Source organism: Dromiciops gliroides, chromosome 3 (genome assembly GCF_019393635.1).
Source record: "Dromiciops gliroides isolate mDroGli1 chromosome 3, mDroGli1.pri, whole genome shotgun sequence".
Lineage (NCBI taxonomy): Eukaryota > Metazoa > Chordata > Mammalia > Microbiotheria > Microbiotheriidae > Dromiciops > Dromiciops gliroides.
In genome coordinates, this window is record NC_057863.1 from 206192598 (window position 1) to 206203307 (window position 10710).

At 38.2% G+C, this 10710-nt stretch overlaps 1 pseudogene; it reads right to left on the minus strand.

The window, feature by feature from the left end:
- Positions 1 to 3107: 3107 nt before the first annotated feature.
- Positions 3108 to 4196, minus strand: LOC122747351 (annotated as a pseudogene).
- Between the last annotated feature and the right edge of the window lie 6514 nt (positions 4197 to 10710).

Here is a 10710-nt window from a genome sequence, read left to right on the forward strand (position 1 = left end):
GAGAACTTTTGGAATGCATATGGGACAGAATTTTTTTCACTACAGAGTAAAGGATAAAGGTGGGTTTCAAACTAGCTTAGAACCATCAAAGCCTCCATAGAAGGTGAAAGGAATGACTACAAGAGCCATGTAGGAGGACCTAAAACCCATGCCAAATCTCTCTCTCTCTCTCTCTCTCTCTCTCTCTCTCTCTCTCTCTCTCTCTCTCTCTCTCTCTCTCTCTCCCTCCCTCCCTCCCTCCCTCCCTCCCTCTCTCTCCCTCTCAATCTTCTATAATCCAGGAACCTCTCTCCCTTATAGATGAATGAATGAATGAATGAATGAACAAAAAGCATTTATTAAGCACTTATTGTGTGCCACACACTGGGGATAGAAATACAGAAGCGAGATAGTTCCTGCTCTTTAAGGACATTGCTTTGAGACGGTTGGGGTTCAGGAGGTGAAAGCGATAAGGCGTGTAGTGGTCAGGAAAGAGTTATATATAGTCAGGAAGGTCAGAAAGTTGGTTAATGGAGCAATAACACAGACTTTGCAGAGGCAGTGATAGAATATAGCAATGCTTGATTAAAGTTCTCAAAGCTAGGGGCGGCTAGGTGGCGCAGTGCATAAAGCACCAGCCCTGAAGTCAGGAGTACCTGAGTTCAAATCTGGCCTCAGACACTTAACACTTGCTAGCTGTGTGACCTTGGGCAAGTCACTTAACCCCAATTGCCTCACAAAAAAAAAAAAAAGTTCTCAAAGCTAGAGGAGGAAGGAAGGTAGTTACTAGACTTCAGAATAAAAAAAAAATCCTGCTGAAAAAAGAATGTTAAGAATTCTGGAATTTTTAACATTTATGTTGTGTTTGTTATTTTAAAACCCTTTAACTTTCACTATAATGCAATCCTGAATCTGTTGAAGGCTAGTACTTTCAGGCCTTTTTTGACAGTGGGCACCTGGCTGGCTGAGCCCCATTGAATAAAACCATGCTTTCAATCAAGAAGAAGGAAAAAGTATGTAATAGGGACTGTCATGCACATAGAGCACTGGAGAAATACCCAAACTCAATATAACCATGTAATTCTTTCAAAAGTGACTCTTAGACAATGAATAATAATCTTTAAAATAACCTCTGTTTGCCTTATTTTCTTCATCTGTACAATAGGAAGGCTAATTGCTGTGAGGATCAAAGGGGATAATGTTTGTTAAGTGTTTAACATGGTGCCAGGTAGATGCTTAATAAATTCTTCCTTCCTTCCTTTTTTCTTTCCTTCCTTCCTTCTTTCCTTCCTTCTTTTCTTCCTTCCTTCCTTCCTACCTTCTTTCTCTCCCTCCTTTTTTCTTCCTTCCTTCCTTCCTTCCTTCCTTCCTTCCTTCCTTCCTTCCTTCCTTCCTTCCTTCCTTCCTTCCTTCCTTCCTTCCTTCCTTCCTTTCTTTCTTTCTTTCTTTCTTTCTTTCTTTCTTTCTTTCTTTCTTTCTCTTCCTTCCACTTATCACTCATTTGGGCTATAATAATAATAGTTCAAATTTACATTATTTTTACCTTACAAAGCACTTTAATTGCAAAAACATGTCCCGTAGGTTGTAAAAATATTGTAATCTCCATTTAACAGATAAGGAAACTCAGTCTCAGATAGGTGTTCACTCACTGTCACAAAGCAAGTGTCAAAGTAAGGATTCAAAGCTTCGCCCAAAGTCACAAAGCAAGTGTCAGAGTGAGGACTCAAGGGACAAGATCAAAATCTTTTTGATCATTTACAGAAAGGGATAAGAGGTGACAAGTTCTTCTGACTTCCAAGTTTATTGTGCTTTCCCACTATAAGTGATAAAACCTTTCAAGGGTTTACCCAGCCAGCCTATGCAACAGATGCTAACTGTGTTTTCATTTATTCAATCCAGACTGTTGTAATCAGAATGTTATTTCAGGGATACTGAAGTCTTCCCAAAAGAGGTGGTGCATTTCATTTTAATTTTCATATGGTGTGCCTCTACATATAATTAGAAGAAATTAAATCAGCTACACATACCACCACAAAGGAGGCCAAGAACTTGGCTTCCAGTAATTGGAATTACTTCTGGACTGCAAATTGTTCACTTTGTGAATGCTTCATTCAGAGACTTGATACATTTCAAAATCAGCACTTGAGGTTCCATTTATTTCACTGCCTCTTGGAAAATGGTTGAACGGGAAAATGGGAAATCAGTTGGAAAGGATAATAGTCATGCACAGCAGGGAGCTATACACATACTCACCTCAAAACAAAAGGTAAGGGCACAGGAATCATTTATATAGATTGTCTGTGTCCTTTACCAAGAGTGAGGTAAGTAGTGGGTTGGAAAAGAAATACTATGGATGAGGGTCAGGGGAGGGCAGTGAAAGATAGAAAAAGAAAGAAAAAATGAGCTTGGTCAAGTGAAATATAAAGAACCCAAAACAGGAGAGAGACAGGAAAGAGTTGTCTTGGCTACTTATATTGCAAGGCTGATTTATATAGTTTATTTTTTTTTCCTTCAAAAATTGTTCATATCTTCTGTCCCAGACCATTGCTACTGCCCTGGCACTGAAGTGTTTAAGATAAAAGTTATGTAAAGCCATAGACTTTTATCTGGTGTATTTTAAGATGCACAAGGGAGGCCATGAAGCTTAATTTGAAGCACTCAAAGATGGGAGTAAAATGGTGGAGAGGGGGAGAGGGGGAAGGAAAAAAATTAAGGTAATAGGATAGCACTTTGCTCCAAAAAGACAATGCTTCCAAATCATAGCCTACACCTCCAAAACTTGGACAACATTAGATTCCTCACCCCCAACACCATATCAAGCCATAGTTCACACCTCCAAAAGAGATAATAATGATTATGATAAAAAGAATCATTCTTGTTATTAATAATAATAACCAATTTTAATATAGCAGTTTTAAGGTTTGGGATTCATTTTAGTTATTATCTCATTTGGTCCTCACAACAATTCTATACCCACTTTTACAGATGAGGAAATTGAGACTTATATAGAAGCCCAAAGACTAGCCTGGGGTCATACAGCTAGTAAGTGTCTGACACATGTTTTTTTCCTCTGAATATGGTGACTTTATTGATGGTGCACAATATAGGACACTAGGCTTCTTACCCTACTACAGGGGTGTTTTGGGACACCAATGTGAATGGGGCATGGGATCCTCAGTAGAGGAACAGGTTAGGGATGAAGCTCCATGGCTTTCGCTTTCCTCCTTGGAAGCTATGTAAACAATGAGGTCTACTATGTGGTTGCTATAACCTTACTCATTGTCAAACCAGGAAATGAGCTTCACAAAATGGTCATTGAGGGCAGTGCCAGAACCAGCATCAAAGGTAGAAGAGTGGGTGTTGCTGTTAAAGTCACAGGATACAATCTGGTCCTCTGTTTAGCCCAAGATGCCCCTCAAGGGTCCCTTTGATCCTTGCTTCATCACTTTCTTGATATTATATCTGGCAGGTTTCTCCAGGCAGCAGGTCAGATCCACAACAGACACATTGGGAGTAGGAACACAGAAAGCCATGCCTGTGACCTTCCCATTCAGTTTGGGTATGACCTTGCCTATAGCCTTAGCAGCATCAGTGTAAGCAGGGATGGTATGCTGAGCAGCACAACACCTATCCCACCACAGCTTGCCAGAGCGGCCATCTACTGTCTGCTGAGTAGCAGAATTGGCGTGAACTGTAGTCATGAGTCCTTCCACGATGCCAATGTTGCCATGAGTTATCTTGGTCAATGGGGCCAAGCAGTTGGCAGTGCAGGATGCATTACTGACAATTTTAAGGGAATTATCATATTTCTCATGGTTCACTCCCATGATTAACACTGGGGTATCAGCAGAAGGGGCAGAAATCATGACACACATGGCTCCACCCTTCAAGTGAGCCCCAGCCTTTTCCATGGTGGTAAAGACAGTAGTGGACTCTACAACATACTCGGGTCCAGCATCTCCCCATTTAATGTTGGTGGGGTCCTGCTCCTGGAAGATGGCAATGGCTTTTCCACTGATCACCAACTTTCCATTCTCAGCCTTGACAATGCCCTTGAACTTGACATGGGTGGAATTATATTGAAACCTATAAACCATGTAGTTGAGTTCAATGAAGGGGTCATTGTTGGCCATGATTTCTACTTCACCAGAGCTGAATGCAGCCCTGGTCACCAGGCATCCAATACAGTCAAATCCTTAGACTCCAACCTTCACCATCTTGTTTCATAAATGGGACTTGAAGCAGCAATTCCTGTCACTGAGCCTGACACATTTCTTGAATTCATGTTATCCTAACTGCAAGTCCAATCTTCTTTCTACTATGCCATTTTGCTGGGTACCAGAGATAGCTTAGAAATCCCAGGCACACTGATCTTGAGGCTATCATAGGAGGAATGAGTAGACAGTGGTTGTGAGAGAACTGTCCCCTCTCCAAGATTTGCTTCATGACCACCCTTTTCCTGAGTTCCTTCAGTAGGATTTTGGAATTTGTCATCAATTCATCAATCAGGGCTGTTCTAGGACACAGATGAGGTCTAGGACATTTTTTTAAGGAGAAGTAGGGCCTCACACATTGTTCTAGGAAACTTCCAGGAAGGTCCCAGGCATAAAAGCTTCAAGAAAAGAAAAAGGGGGATAAGAAGGAGAAAGGCTCATGTTTAGAGCACATAGAGACTGAGGTGGGACAATGATAAGCTAAGAAAATAAGAAAACCAGAGAGACTTTCTAGACTAATGCTAGAAAGTCAGATGGGACAGTCAACATGCATTTATTCAGCCCTCTCCTTGTGCTGGGCATGGTACTAAGAATAGGCATAGTGGGTGAATGCTGCAAATTGGATGAATAATTATACTTATAAGTAAAAACACGTTACAAATAGAATATATTTGACACTATAATTGGGCATGAATTTCTCTTGAAGAATTAGATAAAAGAAAACAATTTTACTTGAGGTAAAAAAATATCTAATAGCTTCCTAGTATATGAAATTGAGCCTTAATTTATGCCATGCATATTTCTCTGAAGAGTTTAGTATAAACATATTTCTTATCACTCATTTCCTAAACATAAGGTATGGGCAAAAGTAGAGCTTTTATTTTCTAAAAAAATTATAACAAATTCTTTTGTAAAATAAGATAGTTTTCCAACATGTGGCTTATCCCCAATTTTATTTCATAAATGTAAATTTAAGTAATGGGACATTTTAATGTGAGGCACACCTGTAGTTTCATTTCTATTCGTATAATTTTGATGTGAGGGCTGTCCAAAAAACATCTGTGATCGTTATGTTGTTTGAAAAACTATTTGCCCTAGGCTGTGTGTATAACAGTCAAAAAAACCATTATTCTACCAACTGGAACATAATCTAAAAATTCAGCTCATTTAAAATTATTGATATCAGTTTGGGGAATGTATTATGATTTTTGCATTCCAAACCATAATTTTAGGAGCAGCTAGATGGCTCAGGAGATAGATCACTGGGCCTGGAGTCAGGAAGACCTGAGTTCAAATCCAGCCTCAGACACTGGGGCTAACTTGTTTAGCCTTTGTTTGCCTTAAACCACTTAAGAAGGATATGGTAAACCACTCCAGTATCTTTGCCAAGAAAATGCTATGGACAATATGGGTGTGCTACAATGGTGTCGCAAAGATTTGGACACACCCGAATAGCTAAACAATAACTATAATTTAGATAAAGCTAATTAAGCAATCTGATATCTTCAGTAACAATAAAAATGAAATATAATAATAATAATAATAATAATAATAATAATAATAATAATAATGTTTGTCCTTCATTTTTTACAAGGACCAATGATATCATGGGGTGATATCTTGATTCGTTTATGAACTGGATTTTCACGTGAGGCAGAGTTGCACAAAGTCATCACTTTCACACTCTCGTGCAGTGGCAGGATAAGTGAGGTTGGCAGGCAGTGGTCCAGGATGCAATGGTGAAGACCTTGACATCTTTGATATCTGACCAAGCTCTAAGCATTTCACAGTGTTTTCTTCAAAAGCCTCCATGGCCATTGGAACAATTCCACCTGGGAAAGGGCTTCACATGCTTGGGATCCATCCTTCTCTCTGCCCTCAACTCACTAATACGTTTGTGGCCTGTCGGTTACCCTCAACTTGGTTTAGCTGGTCTGCTGAGACAATTTACCTGGATGTGGTCGCTGTACATGCTACAGCTTCTTGGAATCAAAGGTGAGATAATAATATTATAATCATAATAAATAGCTAGCATTTACAGAGTGATTTAAGATTAAGCAAAGTGATATATTATCTCACTCAATTCTTAAAACAGCCCTGGGAAGTAGGTGCTATTATTATTCCCATTTTATAGGTGAAAAAAATTGAGGGTGAGATGTTATATCACACAACTAGTAAGAATCTGAGGTTTATTAAAAAGTGCTTATATTCCTAGAGGCAGCTAAGTGGCATAGTCTTTGGAGTGACTGACTTTGAGTTAAGACCTGAATTCAAATCCTGCCTAAGACACTTCTTTGTTCTGTGGCTCTGGGCAAATCACTTAACTTCTCTCAGCCTCAGTTTCCTCATCTGTAAAATGGAAATAATAATACCATCTACCAACAAGGTTGTAGTGAAGATCACATGAGATAATGTATGGGAAGTGTTTGCAAACCTTAAAGTCCAATATTAATAGTACCTATGATTTCCTGAGCAGGTAAGTAATCACCTCAAGGCATATCAGGTAGCAAAGACAGGGCCACGTAGAATTTAAAACCTTGCCAAAAAGCGGGCAATCAACGTTCAGATAACAGAGAGTTAACTGTCTTTCAGCTCGCTGAGTCCAGGCGAGGCAATTAGAAAAATCAAAGAACCCCACCCCCTCTCCCCAGCAGCCCTGCTGGGTCCCACAAAATGATATGAAGCTGCAGATTTGCACAAGAAGTTCTGCAGGTTGAATTTTTCCAGAAGTAAGTTTCTCAGCATGTTCTGGCTTGATAAAGGTTTTCAGACTGATGAATAGAATGTGAATATAATTAAATTCTTTTCAGATAATAGTATAATACTATATTCTCTAAGGATAGGCAGTACTGTAGCTGAGTGCATTTCATCCATTTACATACATATGTTCAAATCCATTTCAATGATTCACAATGATTATTATTCCCAAGACCCCACTTTATACTTCCAAAGTTAGCAATGCTTTGAACTGGGACCCAAATAAGGGGGATGGGACATGGAAGGATGGTTAGTGATAAAGTAAAAGTTGATAGAAAAAGAAAGAATATGGAGCTATCCCAGATTCAAAAAGTTTCTAAGATATATGTTTGTTTTCAGAACTCAATGGTTAACGCATTGTTGTTTCAAAGTTTTTCATCCTAAATGAAAAAAACCCACAATATACAAAGGAGATTGATAACTTTGTGACACAAAAGAGAATGTTAATTCATTACTTTTGGTCCAGTTTTTGCTCAGAATGATTCCCTATCCTAGTTTCATGATACTTCCTCCTTTCCCATATGTCTAAAACTCAAAGCTTTTAGCTAATGGTTTTCAGAAACTGCAGTATAAATAGTTTTCTGAGCATCATGTTTTAGGAGCGATATTGGCATGCTGGTTGTGGCTAGAGGTGGAGCAACCAATACAACTGAAGAGGAAATTTGAAATGACAAAAATAATTTACACATTTGGTATGTCACATGTAGCAGTACTTAAACACAGGTCTTCATTACTCTGAGACCAACTCTCTGTCTATGACACACTGCCTCTCTCAGGAATAATAATGACTCATATTTATATAGTGCTTTAATGATCGCAAAACATTTGTTACCTACTATTTCTTTTGATCCTCAAAATGATATTGTGAGAGAAGTGCTATTGTTGTTCAGTCATTTTTCAGTCATGTTTGACTCTTTGTCACCCTATTTGGGGTTTTCTTGACAAAGATACTGGAATGGTTTGCCATTTCCTTCTCCAGATCATTTTACAGATGAGGAAACTGAGGCAAACAGAATTATGGGCCTTGCCCAGAGTCACACAGCTAGTAAGTATCTGAGGTTAGATTTGAACTCAGGAAGAGAGGATTTGAATGTGGGTCATCCTGATTCTAAATTCAATGTGTAATCCATTTGATCATGCTAATTCTCAAAAAAGGCCCTTTTTATTTTTATATTCATCCTTGCTTCCCAGAAGATGAGACATCAAGGGAATTCCCCACGGTGACAATGAGGTTAATGATGGCGATGACAGCTAACAGCTATATAGCATTTTATGGTTTGCAAAGCATCAGATATGTGCATAGGTATAAATGTACATATGCATATATGTCAATTCTACATATCTCTCCATATATGAATATATATTATATGTGTATATATATGTGTTGTATTTAGTGTTGTCTGGGTATACATAACACATATACACACACATATAGTGTCCCAAAAATATTAATAGAATTCAAAGCTATTAAAGATTAAAATTGCACTAAGATTTTTTTGGGGGGAGACATCTTATATATGTCATTATTTCACAGTGTGACATAATGATTCCTTGATGGTCCTGAGAATGTCTGCAATAAAGAAAGGTGAGTAACAAATGCTGTCTGCATACATTTTGTTGTTGTTTGTCCTTTGTTCTTAAAGAACACCAATGACATCACAAGGGTGATGTCTTGACTAGTGTGTAAATTGGATTTAAGTGAGGCAGAGTTGCAGAAAGTTGTCAGCCTTACTCTCTCTTCCAGCATCAAAGTCCAGTGGCAAGACAAAAGTCAAGATGGCCCAGCCAAGATGGCAGTGGCCCAGGATGCAGTAGGATTCCTTGGTCTTTTTAAATTAGGGTCTTTCCCTGGCCTCAGTTTGTCTGAGGCAATACCCATTCAATGACTAATGCTGGGTGAGAATTGGGACAAAAGATGGCCTAATTTACTATCACAAAATTATTAATCACAGATTTTAAGAATTAGAATCAGATTTTTAGTCATGATACTGCCTCCTTTCCCATATGTCTAAAACTCAAAGCTTTTAGCTAATGAATGAGGTAGCTATTTTCCTGTCATAGGAAGTATTTAAAAGGAGACTCAGTAACTTTTCAGCCATACTATAAATGTGATTCATACTTTAGGTGAGAGTGTGGCTAGATGACCTCAGAGATTCCTTCTAACTTTGAGATAACACCCTTGAAAAGTACCTTCTGAGCTCTATTTATGAAATCATAAAATTTTCACTTACTGTATTTACTATGTTATCAAAAGGAAGGTTAGCCAAATGTCTGTACTTGCTAACTATCTTAAAATCATTCTGGTATTGTGAAGTTTATTTGCCTTTCATTAGAGTACCATTTGATCTACATTATTTCATACAAGATTCAATTCTACCAAAACTGAAAGTAGCATATCAGAGCTAATTGATTGCCATTTGATGGCAAAGTAGTGTTCTTGGTAGCCTGGTGGCTAGAGTGTTAGACCAGTAAAAGCCACTTAATCTCTGTTTACCTTAGTTTCCTCATTATAAAATAAGGATTATAATCTAATCTGTCAGCTAGGGTTGTTGTGAAGATAAAGTGAAATAATATTTGTAAGTTACTTTGCAAACTTTAACTTGCTAAGTATATAGTTATAGATAGATAGATAGATAGATAGATAGATAGATAGATAGATAGATAGATAGATAGATAGTGATGGTGATAGTGATGGTAGTGGTGGTGGTGATGATAATACAGGGAAAAATTATCTATTCCTCCTCTGACCTATAAAAATGTTTAGGGATAGAGTGAGGGCAAAGTGAACAATATGCTTTACTGACCCAAAGATCCAGGGGAATCCATGAAGGCTTTACACCATCAGACATAACATCTGAGGCTGAATTGAAAATCAATATGTATATACATGTATATATGCATATGTATGTATATATGTGTGTATATTTGTATATGTATATGTATATGAACACGGACACAGATATGGATATGGACACGGATATGGATATGGATATAGATTTGTATGTATGTATATGAGAGAGAGGTAACTGTCACATATGTGACAGTTTTTCTTGCTCATTGCATTCCTCAATTCTATGAGTGGAATCTCTGTAGAAAGCCATATATACCTTATGTGGGTATGGAGAAGATAAATGTCCATGTGCATATCCAGCTTTTTATATGTGCTTTCTGTGATGTCTTTCAAATCTAACCCAAATCCAATCCAGTTCTGTTTTTAACCACCACCCTACTCAAATTCCCCAGCCATTTAATATATTTAAAACCTTCGAGGCATACTTTTGAAAACATTGACAATTAGATAGCAAGTTTCCCTCACAATTTAAAATGCTTGAAATTTTAAAGTGGAGATCAAGAAGTGAGAAGTCAGGGATATCCCTATAAAAGTGAGTCCCCAAAGATTTTTTTGGGGGGTGGGGTGGGGCAATGAGAGTTAAGTGAATTGCCCAGGGTCACACAGTTAGTAAGTGTCATGTGTCTGAGGCCAGATTTTAACTCAGGTCCTCCTGAATCCAGGACTGGTGCTTCATTCACTGCACCATCTAGCTGCCCCCAAGGCCCCAAAGTATTAAGAAACAGAGACTGAATACCTATGGGTGCTGTATTTTCCACATATACTTTCCATTAGCACATGACTACAGAAGACTGAAGAAGACTTGCACTGTGTTCAGAATAACATAAGTATATATCATTGACCAAGGGACGATGGGACCAAGACATCCACATCTTACTTTAATTAAAGACCGGGTGACTATGGAACATG